Below are 19,581 nucleotides of genomic sequence, written 5' to 3' on the forward strand. Positions count from 1 at the left end.
TTTCATTCCTGTCCTTTGGAACATGTGCAGTCCCTTCGAGTCATTTAGAAATTCACTAAGAACACTGATGTAAATATTGCATGGTACAAGACATCTTTGGAGCTCCACAAATCAAATGATTTTCCCCTTACACCTTAGATATCTCCAGGTCACATTTCCTTGTCCAAATTAACGAGAACAAACTGCAAGACAGAGGCAAAAGACTTTCTTATCTCCTATGTATTTTTCAGGCACTCAGTGTTGCAGCTGGTATCAGGATGGATGACTTAAGGCACAGGAATGAAAAACACTGCTGCTGCTATCATTCCCTTTGGATGCTGCTCTTTGAGGAGCTCAGCCAAAACAGAAGAGCAGAGCCTTTGTATTCCAGCACATTGCAGAGCAAAAGTAAGAAGGAACATATGAAACCAAAGCAGTTTCTTCCTTTATGCTGGTTTTGGATTGCAAGAAAGAGGCCAAAATTCAGCCCTCAGTGGACAGTGGTGTGCATTCCCCACTGTTACTGGTGGAGGAAACATGCAAGTATTTCAGGGATAGTACTGGGGCATTTTCCTTAGGCACATGCTTTCTTTCTCCTGATCTTTATGATGCATATCTTTATAGATATTATCCTGAAAATCTCATTATCCAGCACCTGAGTCCGTTGAGCTCTCTTTGCCGTGGAACAACAGTGCTTCTTGTGGTTGTCTTATATGGTCCTCATTTATTAAAGCTGCAATTTGAAATTGTGTTACAAAAATGAAAAAAATATACCGTTCTGAAAATGCTTTCTGCATTTTAAATACTATAGGTGTTCTACTAGTCCCAGATTTTACTTTTCAGTACAGCCAAGACTTCCACTGATTTTAAAAGATGTCTTGACAGGGGAAGGATTGATGATGTGTTATTGATGCTTGCAAATTAAACCCTATTATTTTGCTTTGCCTCTGGTTTGCCATTATCTCAGTGGAATTCTCACCTGCTTCTTCCAGATGCTGCCAACACAGATTCACAGGAGCTCTACTTACTTCTAAAGTCTCAGTTAACATCATTCTATGAAGCTGCTTGTTTTCATCTTACTGCCATCAGTTGAAGAGAAACAACAACAACAACAGAAAACAGCACTCCTCTTTTCAACAGCTCATTAAATCTTATTAAAATACATGCGTGCAAAATAGGTAAATTAACTCCACAAATCCTCTGTGACAGCGTCCAGCTTGACAGACTTTCTTTTTTCTATTTTCTTTACTTTTAGTAGCAAGCTACCAGACTGGTGAGAAAGGATACTTAAGTGCCTCTTTCTTTTCTGCCAGCTTCGTTTAATTTGAGACTTTACTAATTCATGCAAAAGGATTCAATTCTTTACTCTGTAAATCAGTGACTCCACAAATGTTTTCCCTTACAATAGCTAAAAGAAAGCAAAATCAAAGCCCTGAACTTGCCTGGTTTTAGGAAAAGTATTTCTGTTAAACTCAACAAATACATTTTAAGTGTTTCTAGGTAATTTTTTTCCCCCAGTTTTCCTACATATAGATTAGTATTCTATATGTGTCAGCTACCAGAACCTTCACAAAAGAGCAGCTTGTGTTTCTCTAGTTTACAAAGAACAAATAAGAATGACTGATTCCCAAAGCAGCAGTTCTGATAAGAGTAGCTGTTTAAGTGAAATATAGATGGAATAAAAGACTGCCATCTGCCTTCCTGTTTTAATTTTTGTGTTCAATTCTGAGGGCCTGTGTCTATCATTTATGCATATACACACATATGAATCATAGCTGCAGGGAAAATGGGGTGTACAGGAGCATTATCAATTTAATAAAACACAGTAAAGCATGAGAAGAAAAATAACTGCTGTTATTTTTAAAGGGACTTTTATCTTTTGTTTGAACTTCAAACAGAGCTATTGCTAAGAAACCCAGACTTAATTTACTTAATTGCAATTCCTTCACAAAATCACCCACAATCAGCACTCCCTGCAGGATCTCTGACACAATCAGCTGAGATTTTTTGTTGCTGTTTGCTACTTGGGCATGTGTTATAAAGTTATTCATTCTTTGCCATCCACCTCCTTTCCTCATTATCTCTGAAGAGGAAATCAAGATGAGAAACATAATTGCTGCAAATTGGTTAATTTATAGCTGTCATTTTCTTCTGTGACTCCTTTGAGCAAAAGAGCACAATTCATCACCGCATTGCTCAGAACATTCACAGCTTCTCAGTATTATTACTTCCTAGCGCTTACTCAGTTAATATTTGGGCTTACCAGAGCTGAAAAGAAAAACTTGAAAGCCTTTGGAATTAGTCCTGGCATAAATGCCAACATCATGGCACAAAATCTTCCAGAACATGTGATTTGGTTGTGCTGCTGTCCAGCATCGCTTAACACTGACACTGCATCCAGCTCCTCCACCACCTCCTGCCTGGACTCAGGGGAGATACTTTATAGCTATAGACAAGGGGTTGCCTGGTTGTGAAACATGTCATTTTCATTCTGAACACAGTAGCACAGAATACCATGAAGAATATTGGACACAATATTTCACTTATGGAGTCTAGATTTTATTTTTTTTTATGCCTGGAGCATTAGGTCACTAGAACATTTTAGCGAGAACCCAACATTTGTCTTCAGTTATGAGTATATGTACACATACTTATCAACGAACAAACAAACAAACAACAAAAAACAACAAAAAGACCAATAATAACAACAACAACAAAACATCAGAAAAACACGTTTTTCTGTCTTTTTTTTTTTTTTTTTTTCCCCTGTAATTTAAGATCTAAGAAGAAATTTGGCAAAACTAATGAGTCCTTGTCAGTTTTGCCAATTCCCTGACTTAGAGGAGAAAAAGGCTACAAGTAGTAACTGTGAATGACTAATAAATCTGAAGCTGGATAAAATAGCAAGCACTTGTTGGATAAGCCTTGAGCTCAGGTGAAGGGAATGAATATCTCTCTCACTACAAGAATGTAATAGTCCCTTACTGCTTTTCATCATTAGCAAGATCTTATAATCTTGAGCAAGATTATAGACCAGTCCTCACAATATTTCCTTAAATGGCAAATTGAACAACTAATGTTTCAAGCTATTCTCTAAACTGTGTCCAGTGCACAAAGACATTTCCTGGTAGCTGTTGTGGGTGGATGTAACTGTGAGCAGGATGAAAAAAAGAGGCTCAGGCTTGCCATGCTCTTTAAACTTCAAATTTAATTGTATCTTGCTGCTGAGATGCATGCAGCTTCTTAAAACTGTAAATAGAGACTTGCTGCTCAAACAGTAGCTGAAGCATGCTGATGATTTCATCTGGTGACAGCAGCTAGTATCAAAGATTAGTCACTGCTATTGAGAGTATTTGTTGAGAACCCCCTTTTTATACTTGCAGATTAGAAAGGTTTACCAGCTGTCAAACTAACCTAAACAAACCATCCAGTTGCAACAGTTTCCAAAAATGTTCTAGACCCAGTTTATCACAAGCTTCTTTCAGGTGCAACAAGATGTAGAAAGGCAAACAACTCCTTTAAGACTGTTTTTATCAAAGCAAACTAAGCTGATGAGGAACCGTGAACATTAGTAGCGATTTCTGTTCAATTCTAACTAGGCTGCATTAAAATGTCTCCAAATGTATTTACATTATATGCAGTATCATAATGTTCAAGGCTTAAAATTTTAACTTACGGGTTTGGGTGTCTGACAATTTTCATGTTTAATGAATCTGTCCAACTTGGCAATTTCCCATTGATGATCACAGAGTTTGTGCATGCCCTTAGGTATTTATATCCATAAAATTGATAGTGTGTGAAATGCCTTATATTTGACAAAGCATGTCTGTTTTATTTTCTTCTGAAATGACATGATTATTCCTGCAGGATCCATGATCAGTTGAAGATTTCAGATTCTTCATGTTGAGGAATCCTATATGTTATTTCTGACAACCAGTGTTTTATTTTTCTGGAGGATTTGGAGTCTGGTGGCAGTATTTTCTTTAAGTCTCGCACTGGAAACCACCTGAAACAGGGATTATTTTTGTGTTGTGTCACAATTGAAACAATAACTTAGAAAAATTGCTGCAAAAATGGGATTTTCCTTTAATTGTACACAATGTAGTGGTTTGCTAAAAATGCATAGAGAAATTAAAGCAAAAACTAGTAAGAGTAAACATGACAGAAAATTGTTTGCTATGTCCAAAAAGAAAGGAACAAGAGACAACAAAATTAAAAAGTTAATTAAAAAAAAAAAGGGGGGGGAGGGGGGGATACTTTTGTTGTTCAAGCACATCTTTTAAAATATCATTCTTTTTAAAAATTCTCTTTTGTTTCAAATACCATTAACAATGTATTTAAGTAAAATTGTCATTCATTCATTTGTCAATAACTACTTAAAAACCTGAGTGCTAAAAAGACAGGAGAGCAAAATATGGAAGGCATGCATATGTGAAAGTAAAACCAATTCAAATTATTTTGGATATAATCTGAGGGTTCACTGATGGGACAAAAAATCTTGTGAAGGCCTCTCAGTCCAGCCACAGTTAGGAAGAACAATGGTATTGTCAACCTCTCTGAACTGCTCTGTCATTTATGAAATGGGCTACAGTAAAAATTCAATGCATCTACACTATCTGTATCTGCTCAAATTCACCAAGCTGTTGAAGGAAAATTGCTTGTGTCCTTTCTAAGATGACTTTATTGTCAAACGTAGCAAACCCAGGAGTTTTTCTCAGGCTTCCTTTTAAACAGTTCCCCTCAGCATTTAAAAATAAACTGTATTCAACTTTGGGGCTTCAGCATAAGAAGTGCTTGGACCTCTTGGAACAAGTCCAGAGAAACCCATGAGTATGCTCAGAGAGCTTGAGCTCCTCTTCTATGAGGAAAAGCTGAGGTAGCTGGACTCGTTTAGTCTGAAGAAGAGATGGCTCTCAGGAGACCTCATTGTAGCATTTCAGTACTGATGGCCTGCAAAAAAGATGAGGAGGGGCACGCAGTGAAAAGACAGGGGTAATGGCATTCACCTAGAAGAGGATAATAGGTAGATGGTTGTGAGCAGATGGTAGTGAGGCACTGGCACGGGCTGCCTAGAGAAGCTGTGAATGCCCCGTCCCTGAAGGTATCCAAGGATCGATTGGGCTGGGACACTGGGTAACCTGGTCTAATGGGTGGCAACCCTGCCCAAGATATGGATTTGGAATCAGGTGTTCTTCAATGTCCCTTCTATCTTAAAATGTTCCAGGATTCTATTAAAACAACGTTTTTTTAAAGTGGATGCCATTTTGAGATGGCAACTACCAAGCCGTCTTATTGCATTGTGGTTTCTAACACAGAGGATTAGTCTGGACTTGCTTGTGAATACTTTTTTAGCAGGTGAAAGGGATAATTTGTTCTCCTGTTAATGTGCAGCAATAGTTACACTACAGCAGGTACTAGTTCTCAATATTTTTCTGCTGTTTCTTACTATCTTTTCTGCCCATTATTTTTTTCTGCTGTGTCAAAACTCTCTAAAACAGAATGGAAATAGCAAGTACTGCTCATCGCTTGTCTTTGGAGTATAAGAAAAAATCCTAATCTCAAAGGTTCAGAGTTGCTTTTTGTAGCAAATCTGTTAGCCTTTTTCTCTAATACTCTGTTCCCCAATTGTGTTAGAGACTTGTATATTTTAAACATTTTTTCTCCTGCATATTGTCCTGCTATCATTCTCTAGGGATCGGCCATCTTTTTGGCTGAAGGATGCTCAATAGCCTAGCAGTCCTTTTAGAGGCAGACTGAGGGAGGACTACTGCCCAATGTAAAGTTCTGGCTACGTGGATTATGCTTATCGCAAAGGTCTTAGGACAAGTGCTGGAGGCACCTGGACCAAGCATCAGCAGTGTAAGAAATAAGATGTAGATTGTTCACTGTCCTTTGTTTCAGTGATTGTTACTGCTGCCTGTGTGCTCCAGAATGCACTTTTGCCTCCTTTCAGCCAAATTGGTCTTTTTTTTTTTGAAAATTCTAGCCTGAAGAAAAATAAAACAAGCAACAACAGCAAAGAATATTACAGAGTTCTACATAGACAAAAAAATATGATACCTTTCACACTGACTGGTTTGGAATTCCTTCACAAAACATTTCGAATTACCTGAAATCTCAAGCAACATTTGTCAGATGTTGCTGATGACTCATTTTCCAATGGAAAGGGTTTTTTATAGAAGAAGTTTCATTTGACAAGACGTAGATAGTTTGCAGGGGCATTGTGGCTTCAGATACACTTTTTAAAAGCCTACATAGGATTTTTTAATCAGTTTGCTTACCTACTGTCTTGACATCCTGTCTGGGGCACCTCTCTACTGCTACCCTCATCCTGGCTAAATCTTTTGCATCATTCTTTGCCTTTCTTATTGGATGTTGTTTCTAAAATTCTATTCAAGAAAAAAAATGACATTTTAAAAATTTTTGTTATGACATACAGTAAATTTTCCTCCCCAAAAGGTGTTTTCTTTTTCCATTACAGAAACCGATAGCATCTTCATCACTGCTTTTAACCTTGTTTGAAAGTTTCTTTGTACCACTTTTAATGTGCTTGTGGTCCCACATCTCTGTTCATCCTTGGAGCTTTCCAGCTTCACTTTTGTCCCAAAGTTCTCTGTCCTCAGGATACTTCATTCTTAAATCAGCTTTAATATTTAGAAAAGATGAAGATTCTCCCTGAATCTAAGGTCCAGAAAAACTGAAATTACGTGTGTAAATTTGACAACGTAGAATCATAGAATCATAGAATTGCTTAAGTTGGAAAAGACCTTCAAAATCATCAAGTCCAACCACAACCTGATCATACTACCCTAACTCTAACAACCCTCCGCTAAATCATGTTCCTGAGCACAACATTCAAAAGGTTTTTAAACACATCCAGGGATGGTGACTCAACAATCTCCCTGGAGAACCTATTCTAGTGCTTAATGACCTTTTTTCTGTAAATAAGTTTCTCCTGATAACCAATTTAAACCTCTCCTGGAGCATCATCATCATTGCTTTCCACTGAGGTCACTATTCACAGAAGTGATGGTGATCATTTTGTCTAGCAGGTATCAGATATTTATTCAGCCCACTGTCTCAGTTTGGGTATCTTAGTGACACATTTTGACAAGTGGGAACAGTCTGTGGAAGTTGTTATATAACATTTCCAGACTCAGAGACAGTTTGGCTGTTAAAGCGGGGCTCAGAGTTATTGATAACAGACAAAGTGAAAATAGCTAGTGATTATAGACTGCTTAGGAAAAAAAGAATTAAAAATATCAAGGCTTTTTGTCTGACCGAATTTTCACCTAAGTTACATAATAATGTGCAGGATGAACATAGGCAAAAGAACATATCATGCATGCTTGAAATCAGGACTTAAAGGATATGCTTGCACATGCTTCCTCAGGCTCCAAGTCACACATGTTTTCATAGATTTTATAGATGAAAATTTTACAAAATCAAATGAGAATACAATGAAAGTATTCCAGGTTGGTTTGTTGTTATTGTTGTTGGTTTTTTTTCTTTTCTTTTTTTCTTCATATATTGTTTTCCCAAGGAGACATTCAGTTTCTGATCAACATACTTTCTATCCCAAGTACCTATGGAGTGGTGAAGTGACAAAAACAGTAATAGAGAGAAGGCAGAGAAGATGCTGGTACTAACTTTTTTACTTCAAAACTGAGTGATAATAGAATTCTGATGTTCATACATATTTCTGTACAAATTAGCCTAAAATGAAAAAAGTAAACGACACTGCATTCAGGATTACTTGTTAAATTCTATTGTAAAGAGTGGCTGCATGTTTGTTTATCTCATAAACTTCTCTGACATAAAACTAGTGTTCCTGGAAGATTTCAGTTTAGAAAAGAGGCTTCACTGCTGAGAGCAGCTTTTTTTTCTTCCCTCCTTTTATTTTATTTTTTCTCTTCCCTCCCCCCTCTTTTCTTTTCAGTCTAAGGATAGGATAAATCCTCAGTGATTAGCTTCATTGCCAGCAACAAGCCTGATTCTTTAATGTAGCTGCTCTGCTCTTTAGCTTTGTTTTCATTATTATTTGCATTGTGCAGCAGATGACTAAGAGATAGTCAAAAGATCAAAGGTTTCCTTTGATGGTTTATATCACGGATCCCTGCTGTATTAAAAAGGATCTCAGGTCAGGACATTCTTGTTCACAAGCAAATCTGAACAAGGGGCTGCACAGGGTGATCAAACTGGATGAAGGCTAAACACATCCATCAAAGGGTTGACCATGCTGGCCCAAACATAAGAGGAGGTTCTACCTCCATAGCCATGACATTAACTAGGGACAGATGTCTCCCTGTGGCTTCTGCTTTGATGTGTCAGGAATAAGAGAACAGAGAACGTGGAGGGTTTACACATTCCACATTACTCTAGAAGTGTTTTATAAATATACTGTATTTGCAACAAGTAATTTCTAAAATAAAGAAGTCTAGAAGAACACTGATTTGCCAATCTTGCATAACCAAGCCAGGCCAAGTCAAGATAACTATCTCTTACAGAGTGCATTTAATGCTGTAAACACATAGTAAACAGTAATGAACTAGTTGTCAAAGAACGTCTGTGAATAATATACTGGAGAGATATTGGAGCAGGAAGTAAGGCCTGGCATACTGATGACAGGCAGATTTAGCTTGTCCACTTCCATTTTTTAATCTCCTGGCAGTAAGCTAAAACAATTTTGTATGCTCCTTTGTGCTTGTGAGACAAAGCAATGACATTTTCATACCAGCTCAAGTCTATCAGCCAGGTTGTTTCTGCAGCAGGCCTGACAAAGCCCCTGCACCAAGCATGACACTTGCTGAGCGGCGCTCATGCTGTGGAACACGCATGTGGAAGGCCCCTCTTCTCCCTGACTCATTTGCCAGGCATAGCAACCTGCCCCAGCCACAAACCGCTGTGCAGCTGCAATTTTGTTGCAGTTTCATGAAGAAGGGAACTAAGACAGCCTAAGCAGTCTGGAAGAGATGGAAGAAATCCTGTGCAGAACGGATAAATACCCAGTGCTAGCAATAGTCATTTCTCTGCCCTGCAGCCTGGACCAACGTGCTTTCCAGTACATGATCAGCATGCTGCTGAGTTTCCTATGCCATCAGTGAAGATGCCACTTTCTCTTGCACTGCAGACATACTTATCTGGAGGGGCTGCCTGAACAACCAGCACATACTGATTAAAAGATAAAAAGCAACAAACCTATCCCCTACTTTGAATGCCAGTAATTTTCATTTATGGTAGGGTTTCTGCCAGGTTAAATGCCAACAGAAATAGTCACATGCATCTAAAGAACTTTAATCTGTCATTGAAAGCTTGTCCTAAATTTTACAGACCATTTCCAACTGATATTACTTGCAACAGCAGTGTGACTGATAAACATCTCAGGTAAGATTAAAGTGAATGGTAAAGCCACCTCATTCATGTCATTAAGTCCAAAGCAGTGGGGATTAATAGCTCTCCCAAAGAGCATTTCGTTTTGCCTAGTCTTACATCTGTGTTGTAATGCTATAGAAGAAGCTCCATGGACAAATTTAGCTTGGAGATTTAGAAACCAAAAGTTAAGCAAGCTGAATCCAACCGTAATGTGCTATGACTTTCCACTGTACTGTTGACGTCAGAGCTGGGATTTTAGAATTAACCTTGGCTTGCAGTTTTGTTTTCCATCAGCCATTCTCATCAGATCATCCTAAACTGGTCTCCTTGATCAAAATTCACTAGGTTGATTTCATGTTTCTGGTACTTCGTTTCTGACAGTATCTTTGAGATGACTTTTTCAACCATGTCTCATTCATTTCTGTGACTTTAAAAAACCAATAGCTCTCCTCATGGCTGCAGCAGTCAGCAAATTCAAAACTAGAAGGTTCTGAGAACCGGAGAGGAAGTTTAAATGAAAACTTGCTGCTGAGTAGCTTTGTAGGAATATAAAGGCATACATTCTTAAAAATCTGTAACAGAACCATCTTTATCTAATGTCTGATCCAGCTTCTCATGTTCAACAACCAAGTAGCAGATACTTAATCTGAGTGTGCTTATAAAGTAATGGGAAAATTTCAACTCAGTCTACAGAACACTTAAGTTAGCCCTTGCACTTGTATTAATATCACCTACATTAGTTGCATAGTTATTTAACTTAAATTACAAAATCTTGAAAGGCTTACAGATCAGATTTTAGCTGTTCATCTCTTCCCTCCTGGAGAAATTATCTGGCATCATATTTCTTTTTCCCACTTTTTTGAACATCAGATATCCAGTTCAAGTAATTGAGTTGTTTCTTTGTTGGCTCCAATTTGTGACTGCTGGGAAAAGGAAAGAGGAATCCGTTTTGTTAGCAGTGGACTTCTGTATGTAGAGCCTTACTTTCCACAGTGATCACTTTTAAATGCCAATTCGGAATAATGTCTGCATGATTCACAGTACTGAACATTCATGTAGCAGTTTTGGTGAATTTAGTGTGGCTATTTGTAGAAAAGAATCATGATTTATCCTTGAAGATCTATTGCTTTTAAAGAACTGTTATGTGCTTCCTATTCTATTTCTCATCTAAAACAGAAGCATGCATTTGACTGCTGAATCTGCTAGAACTTTTCAGATGAATATTCTGTATTTCCTGACTACATATCTTGAGAAATAATAAGACTTGTAAACAATATTGTAGTGCACAGTATTCTGGTGAGCTTATTTTTTTGTTGGACATAGGCACCAGAATTACACTGCTGCTTACATAGAGAATTCTTGGCAAAAACGTGAGGGCAAAAAGCACATTTGTGTATGCACAGGATATATCCCAGCCTGTCAACAACTTGAAACAACATGCAAATAGGTGTCAGTACATCTATCATTCTGTTTATTGCCTTTACTCACTTTCAGTTTGACTTCTCATACAATTCTGCCTCTAACCAGTTGATAAACACCACTGGACTACTGGATTTTGTTTCCCACCATCACATCTTTATCTTTTGGAAAGGTTGATGAAATACAAACAGTATTAAAAAAATGTTACTGGCAAAGGCCTCTGTGTCTTTCTACACCACAGCTATGTACTAAGGTTGCTTTGTATCTACTGCATAAAGTTTGTTTGAGTGACAGTCTGACAAATGGTCTTTTTAGCATTGAAACTTAAACAAGGAGTTGATTGAGTAAATTCACAATCTGGACTGACTCAAAATGACATAACAGGACCATTTTTCAATGGTCAGTTTCCTGATGGTTGAATTAACTGCAGTTTTATCTTGCTCTGTATTAGCTGTTTTACCTCACTTTCACCAAATTGCTTTCTTATCGTCATAAACACTACTGAATTACTGTAAACTGCCAAAGTAGCAGAACTCTGCTATCCAGCTCAGGGACTCCATCACTGGATTTTCCTCATTCAGTTATCCATTATATCTGAAATCTCTTTAAGAGAGATAAGTCGTGAGAGACAATAGCTGTCTTATGTGGAATCACACAAATTTTACATGATATATCAACTTCATTTTAATATGCCTGGGCATGAATTTAATGGACAAATATATGACAGAAAATAGATTTTCTCAGAATGTGGAAAGGTTTAGGTGAATTATAAAATCAAATACATTTCTGTGTGGGCTTCTCTTTTCATTGTGTAATTGCCAAGATGACATTTGGAGGAGACTGAAGTTCACATTTTGACATGGACTGGTTGGAGGGTGCTGCATCTCACTGATGCAAGATAAGAGAAGACATGATTGTTGAGGATAAACTTCATGGCTTAATCGTGTTCTATTTCAAATGAGGTACAAGGCTTCTAGTCAAGAAACACCAGATTATTTCACTGGTCAGCAACATGTGGTGGAGAAAAAGCCCTGAAGAACAGAGTGAGAAATATAAAGTCAGTCCCATAGCTTCTAAGAAATATAAAATAATATCTGATTTTTGAAAGGCCTGACACTGATTTTCATCCTTAACTTCACAGGAAAAAGCAGAGCTCTTCTGCTCAGGAAACTGAAATCTAATATCTAAAATGAATCCTTATCATTGAAATATATCATATACTAAGAAATAGCTGTTCGTATTCCAAACTTCAATTCATATCACTTGTCTGTAACTAAAACACTTCTGTCTTTTGCTGCAGAAATTCAGAGGTAAGAGAAAAGCATGTGTCCACATGAAAAGATAGATTTTGCTTTAGCAACTAATGAGAGCTTGCATGAATAAATAAACAGGTGTGTGTGGATCTGACTTATAAGCAGCTTACAAGAAGATATCAATATGTAACAATAGCACATAGCACATTCTGGACAAAATGAAACAACTAGATCAGCAAAGGATGCAGGATTTATAGGCTAGTAAATGTTTTGAAGTAGGTGAACTGTGCTTTTCACATTTGCTCTCCAACAATCTCATGTTTGTACTGGCAGATTGGTCATATGGTCCCCACATTATTCTTGGATTTGAAAATACAAAGTCAAAATAAAAGCTCAAGTAGGTTATGGGACAGGATGTTCTACACCCACCATTTGATAGTTATCAGTGATCACTTGGGCCAGAAAGGAAGTGGTTACTGGAAATAGGGCTGCCCAGCTGATGGTCTCCACTTGAGTTACAGCAAAAGTGATGGGCAAAGTCTTTTTCAACAGGTTTGTGAGTTATCAGCAAACAAAAGAATTAGAATAAAGTCTGGTTCTTCAGAAGGAGAGATAGGAAAAACTCAACATTGATTCTTCTTGTGCTTTTTTAAACAATACCTATTTTGTGCAACAGAAACTAAAATCCAGCTGGTATGGGACAATGGTGTGTTAGTAAACTATGACCTCAATAGACATTAAGACACGTTCTTAGTAAAAGTTTTAAGTTTGTCTCCTTAGACTGGTAAAAGTTGACACTGTGCTTAAAAATGAGTCAAGGAAACTATCTAGAAGTACTCTGTTTATCTGCTCTGGTTCAAATAAGAAAAGTTTTGTATAATTTGTGTTGACTCTTTTATTTCTAAATATGAGGCTTTCTTAACTGTCCCTTACGTACTTTTGAAATAAAGCAAAAAATTAGCATTTTCTCATTATACTTATTTTAGAAAGAAGGCACTTCACAGAACTTCCTTGCTTTAGATGCATTTCTTTCAACACCTTATACTCTGCAATTCCTTCCATTGCCTCTTCCTTATTCCCTGGCCACGGTGAATAACTAATAATCCAATAAAATCATCATAGTTTTGTGTCTACTTCTTTCCATGCAAACCTGCTGCGTTGGAGAAGCTTGTGCATCTCTTTGGTGAGGCTTGCCTTAGCACCTAGGACAATACTATTTTCTAAGATGACTTCAAATGAAAAATTAATTATCACACTTTGAGAGTTAAAAAAAAAGAAAAAAGAAGAAGAAAAGAAAGCATGACTAGTCCACCCAACCGTCAATTATGCCAGCAAAGTGGGGACAATATCCTCAGAAAACTTCTGACATACTCAACGAGAATTGACCATATGGTGGGAGTCAAACCACTGTAGACTCACCTGAATCTATTCTCATATTTAACAAGACAGAATTTGGACATGGTGCAGAACAAGTGAAAGTGCTTGGTCCTTGGTTTAGGTCATTTCTGAATTTGTAATATGCTATACACATTTCTCATAGTAAGATGAAGTAACTTGATAAATTACATGGGAAGGAAAATTATGGAAACAGTGGATTTTTTTCATTCTTCTCTTATTCTTTCCCATTCTAGAAATTTGCATGCCTGAGTGGTTTGCATAGGGAAGAACACTAAATACAATGAATACACCAGTTAATCTGCCCGATGGAAAGACCCTGTGGCTGAAGCCAAACATCTGGGCCTGTGCTAGACAGTTGGGATTTGTGTCAGCTGTCTGGTTTAAAGTTGCAGCAGGACCACAAACAATTGTCTGCAGTGCAGATTTTACACACTGAAAGCTCCTCGCACTAATACAGACAGAGCTGCAGGGGTTGCAAACAGTGGCTCAAGGCAGACTTGAAACTGAGACAGAACATGAAACATCTGAAACATGAAAATCTGCGTAAACTGTTGCAGAGAATAACATAGCTGGAAGGCTCTTAAGGATTTACATGATTTTTGTGGATGAGCAAATATTTTATAGCCCAAGAAAAGGCAGGAAAGAAAACCAAATCACATCTAATATGGGAATATCCATCTTAGGTTTCAGTAGGATTCTTCTCAGAGTAAGGAGGCATTGTAACACATCCACTGCAGCAAGTGCATTGCCCTCTGTCAGCAGAATCTCTAGAACTTCTTTGAAGAATCCATGGTTCTTGGGTGAATTTCCTTTAAAAAAGGCTTCTGTTGAAGAAAAGGGAGCATGTCCTTTAGAATCGAAAAGGAAAGCTATCTTTTTGCCAGAAGTTGTAAGTATCAGAAAAGTATATTTTCTCATTTATGCCTGTGTAGTGACCTCCAGCTTAACCATATCTTTGGCAGCCCTAACTAACCTACAAGACCATACACACCCCTTGAATATGATAGCTAGGATGATCAGATAAGGCTATAGTGGTAATTCAACTGTTTGACATCTGTAATAAATGTCTTTATGCACTATTAGATGAATTATCAGCCCACTCAATCATTTCTTCATTGCTCTGGCAGTTGGAAGTTACTTTTCTTCTCCTTTAGTACCCGAACATCCAAAATCTGGAAAACTTAATATGTCTCCTACATTCTCTTGTGCTCTCTGTACACTCCCACTTTGCTTCAAACGTTGAAGGCAAGCTCTCCTCTAATCTAAAAGTAACAAACTCTGAAAGCGTATTGTAACTTACGAGGTATGTAACAAAGGAACAAAGCCCAGCCTAGATCTTCAAATGCATCTTGTGTCCTGCTGAACAGATTGTATATCTGATGTACATCTGAAAATGAACGCTGTAGGATAGACGTAGAATGGCTGCATCAATAGAAGACAGTATCTAGAGGTTAGTTGTCATTAAAGCTTATCTAGGTCCCCAGCACAATGTCGTGTGACTGATAGGGTTCTGTACTCCCAGAGTTCTGAGAGAGATAGCTCATGTGGTTGCTGAGCCACCCTCCATCATATTTGAAAAATCATGGCTGCTGGATGAAATCACAGGTGACTAGAGAAAGGGAAACATTACTCCCATTACTAAGAAAGGGAGAAAGGGGAACTACGGGCCAGTGAGCCTCACCTCTGTGCCTGGGAAGACCATAGAGAAGGTCCTCCTTCTTATCATGTTAAGGCAAGTAAAAATTGAAGAGGTAATCTGAGACATCCAGCATGGCTTCACCAAGGGCACATCTTGCCTGACCAATCTGGTGGCCTTCTGTGATGAAGCGACAGCATTGGTGGGCAGGGGGGTGACAGGTGTCATCTACCTGAACTTCTGCAATGCCTTTGACACAGTCCCTCAGCACATCTTTGTAAATTGGAGAGGCATGTATTTGAAGGATGGACTGTTTGATGGATTAAGAACTGGTTGGCTGGTCGCAGCCAAAGGGTTGTGATCACTGGCTCTATGTCTGGGTGAAGGGCATTCACAAGTGGTGTTCCCTAACAGTAGGTCTTGGGACCAGTGGTCTTTGACATCTTTGTCAATGAATTGGATGATAGATTTGAATACACCCTAAGCAAGTCTGCAGATGATAGCAATCTGGGCTGTGCCATTGGTACATTAAAGGGAAGGGAAGGCATCCAGAGGGACCTGGACAGCGTGGAGAGGTAGGCCAATGTGAATCTAATGAGATTCAGCAAGACCAAGTGCAAGGTGTTGCAATTGGACCAGGGAAATCCCTGGGTTGTTTATACTGGCTGGGGGAAGAACTCCTTGAGAGCAGGACACTTGGGAGTCCTGGTGGATGAGAAGCTGGACATGAACCAGCCAACAATATCCCGGTCTGCATTAAAAAAGGGGTGGCCAGCAGGGAGAGGGAGGTGATTGTGCCTCTCTACTCAGCTCTTTTGAAGTCCCCATGTGGAGTACTCCCTCTAGGCTTGGGGACCCCAGCACAAATAGGGTGCAGAGGAGTGCCACTAAGATGTTCAGAGGGCTGGAGCACCTCTCCTATGAAGAAAGTTTGAGGGAACTGGGTTTGTTTAGCTTGGAAAAGAGAAGTCTCTGGGGAGACCTCATTGCGGCTTTCCAGTGCTTGAAGGGAGCATATAAACAGGAGGGGGAATGACTGTTTACATGGGTAGGTAGTGATAGGACAAGAGAGAATGGTTTTCAACTGAGGCAAGGGAGGTTCAGGTTAGATATTAGGAAATTTTTCATTCAGAGGATGGTATTGCACTGGAACAGATTGCTCAGAGAGGGCCCTGCCCCTGGAGGCATTCAAGACAAAGCTTGATGTGGCTCTGGGCAGCCTGGTCTAGTGGTTGGCAATGCTACCCACAGCAGGGGTTTGAAACTAGATGATCTTTAAGGTCCCTTTCAACCCAGGCTATTCTGTGATTCTATATGATTCTATTATAACAGTGTTTGCTGAGTTCTGCTTTATTTCAATAATATTTTGGTGTTTTTTCTTTCATATATGTTTCAAAATCACTGCCTTGAAAATTCCTAACTTCTGTAGTTTCAAAATATACATTTTTGAAGATAGTTCTTCAGAATGAGAGCTATTATTTTCCCCTCATCTCATGAGTGCAACTATCCCTGATTTATCTGTGCTTTCAGGAAGAGGCAGGGAATAAATTTGCAGAAACAAATTAAAAAATGATACAGCAATAGTATTACTTCTTTTAATCCAACTAGAACATCTGGAGAGGATGACAGTAGGTCTTGGGATGCCCATTAATTCAGAGCACTGTACTATTGACTTTCTCAGTGCAAATGTATGTACGAATACAGGAAAAAAAAAGAAAAAAAAGAGAAAAAGATGAGTGAATCACTTATTTATCTATCTTAAATGTTTGCAAGCTTTTGTGCACCATTTCATCTGCTTGTGAGAATCCAGTGAGAAACAAAAAATGTACCCAGAGGGAGATAGCTGGTAAGCTCAGACACAGCTGCATAGCGTGGTGTATTTTGAGCATATATGGTTCAGAAATAAACAAGGAAAAAAGACTGGGACTCCTTATCCTTACTGTAGACTGTAAACTGAATTCAACACAAAATGAATGTGAGGGTTTCAGAAGATTCTGCTCAGAGCATTTTAAAACACTGTGAATAATTTCAGAATTGTACGGGTTTGTGGGCAATGGCCTGGTGACTTTCTGGTTCAACAAATTATGCCATATAACTAATTCAATTTAAAATTAAAACCTAATGCCACATGATCAACTTAATTTAAAAGTTCATTTGTAATTACTCTGTAATCAAATGAATCAAATACTTGTTTGTTTAAATTAAGAAATTGATTGAAATTTGATTACCGATTTATAAACATTTATCTCTAAGTCAACATATTTTTATTTGATTTTCCTGAATTTACTCTAGAGGTCAATTAATTCTGATGAAATTAAAATCAGTGTAATTTTGAGCGACAACATCTATATGGGATAAAGCAGGTAATCTTTATTGCATTTTAATCCACTTTCATATTTCTTATTAATGTGCATTATTTTTCCTCAGGGTCCATGCAGTAAAATTCTAAATACAATTCCAAAGGCATTAGTGCAGGTTTTAAGATTTATCTCAGTTTTCCCTAAGGGAGAGGGGTGACATGGCATCAGAACTCATGCTCTCAAGCCAGAGAAAGGGAGACAAGCGAGATCTCCGTGTCTGGTTTTGGCACAGAAGTGGAGTCTTTTATTTGCAGCTAGCATTTTTTTTCTCTTTGCTGCTGAAGCTCCCAACAAAAGGGAAAGAATGAAGTGAGACAAAAAAGCATCTGCTCTGCATGGAATTAGGCCAGTCCAGTCAAGTTTAAAGACTCTGAATCATCAGAGGGGTATGAGACTGGCAATTTACTAATGACTACAACTTATTAAAAAAGCATGACAAGCTTCCTAATTACATATTTGGATGCTAAGTAGCCATTCTCTGTTCCACAGGCAGCATGACTTTCTGTTCTAGTCTTGTTCCTGACCACACATTTAAAGAGAACAGGCAGTATAAAAGGTCAGATGTTTTTAGACACTAGGAACTATAGTACTGTAAAAGAGTTAACCAAACTCTTACTTACGGCTTTAAGCTACACTCTGGTTTAGTCTCTCTGAAGATTAAAAAATTTTGGTCATCTTACAACGTATCCATTTAAGAATATGTAGAAAATTGACCTGAAAATACCATGTATCCCAAATCTTTCAAAAGTAATACAGAACATTAATCCCAGTCATCTTTTCTACCTATAAGGCTAAGATCACCGGACCATCAGTATTAAACACTTATTACACTAAAAGCTCAAACCAGCCCTGAAAATCTTAAGGACACAAAGCCAAGCATCCAAACACTCAGAAGTGCCAGAACTATTACTGGCCATGGCCTTAGTTCAGATTTTTTATGGGCATTAATTATGATAGAGTCATTAATTACATGATCACACACTCTTTTTTTCCACAGGAATCCTGCCTTATTTAGTGCAAAGTTCACTGGATTCAGTGCAGAGATATCTATTTACAACTCCTGTTATACCAGCTACTCTGTCTTTATTGTATATCATCTAAAGCCAGCACTAAATAAAAAATTACTCATTTCTTTATAATGTGTTTTTCTTATATAATGCATTGACCTGGTATTCAACTGCTCCACTAACATTCTTGAATTTTTCTGCAAAACCCATCCCTGACAGATGACATTAGTGCTATAATAGGTTTCAGTTTTCCAGGACTTATTCCTTTTATCCCCTCTATTTGTAAAGTACAGCCAATATGCTCTGGAAGGGATGAATTGATTGTGCATGAGCCATGACGCTAAACTGCACACAATTATACACTCTGCAAAGACCACTGTGACTTATACATGTTGTGTTTTCTGTTTGTTAGCAAACCATCTGCCTAATACACAGGCACAAACAAGCTTTTTTCAGCCACTTTCAGTCTTCGGCAGAACAAGAGCCTTCCATGTACTACTCTTTTTTTCACTGTTCTGCAGGAAAGGAAATGATATTCAGATAGTAATACTGCTGTCAGAAAGAGTATCTACTCAGTGCATTGCTGCTGGTTACAAAATTTAAAATCCAAAAAGTCACCATCAAGCAAGTGAATGATGAGAATCATTGGAGTCTTGTGTAGCAAGTATTTAAGTACAAAGTAAGTTTAAAATTTAGTCAGAAAGCACCCTGATACTGTATGTTGATAACAGCAATTCTACATGTACGTGGGTACTATACACTTATGTCTTTTGCTAAAGCAACAGTCAGATAACAGTAAATCATTATTAAAACCACTAAACCTGTGTGTAAAGTTCTCATAATTATGTTTTTGTTCTTTGGATGGTTACGTGAAGAAAGTCAGTGCACTTTAAAGAAAAAGGGAGAGGCAAGATTTGCCACTAAATAGAAGCTTTCTTGTGCCAGTCACTTATATGAGAAGCACCCACAGCAAAAATAATGTTTCACCACAGTTGAAAACAGTATGCTTGGGACCCATCTCCTGTAGCCTCCGTCATCCAGAAGCTAAATATTTACTTGAATTTATCTTTCTGGATTCTCTTCATGATCATTGGAAATGGTAGCTTACAAGGAATGCTTCATCACACCAATTCTAGCAACAGCCAGCCAACTATGTG

The 19,581-nt window shown here is 38.1% G+C and overlaps 1 long non-coding RNA gene across 1 annotated transcript in view; it reads right to left on the bottom strand.

The window, feature by feature from the left end:
* Nucleotides 1–3,424: 3,424 nt before the first annotated feature.
* The window catches only part of LOC122169191, a 66,765-nt gene continuing 50,608 nt past the window's right edge, over nt 3,425–19,581 (bottom strand). The window contains exon 3 of the long non-coding RNA XR_006171512.1: nt 3,425–3,985. This is a non-coding gene — a long non-coding RNA (uncharacterized LOC122169191). The remainder of the gene's footprint in view (nt 3,986–19,581) is intronic.

The sequence above is a fragment of the Centrocercus urophasianus genome, unplaced genomic scaffold (genome assembly GCF_019232065.1).
Source record: "Centrocercus urophasianus isolate 14NV4802_14NV808 unplaced genomic scaffold, USGS_Curo_1.0 seq_5, whole genome shotgun sequence".
Taxonomy (NCBI): domain Eukaryota; kingdom Metazoa; phylum Chordata; class Aves; order Galliformes; family Phasianidae; genus Centrocercus; species Centrocercus urophasianus.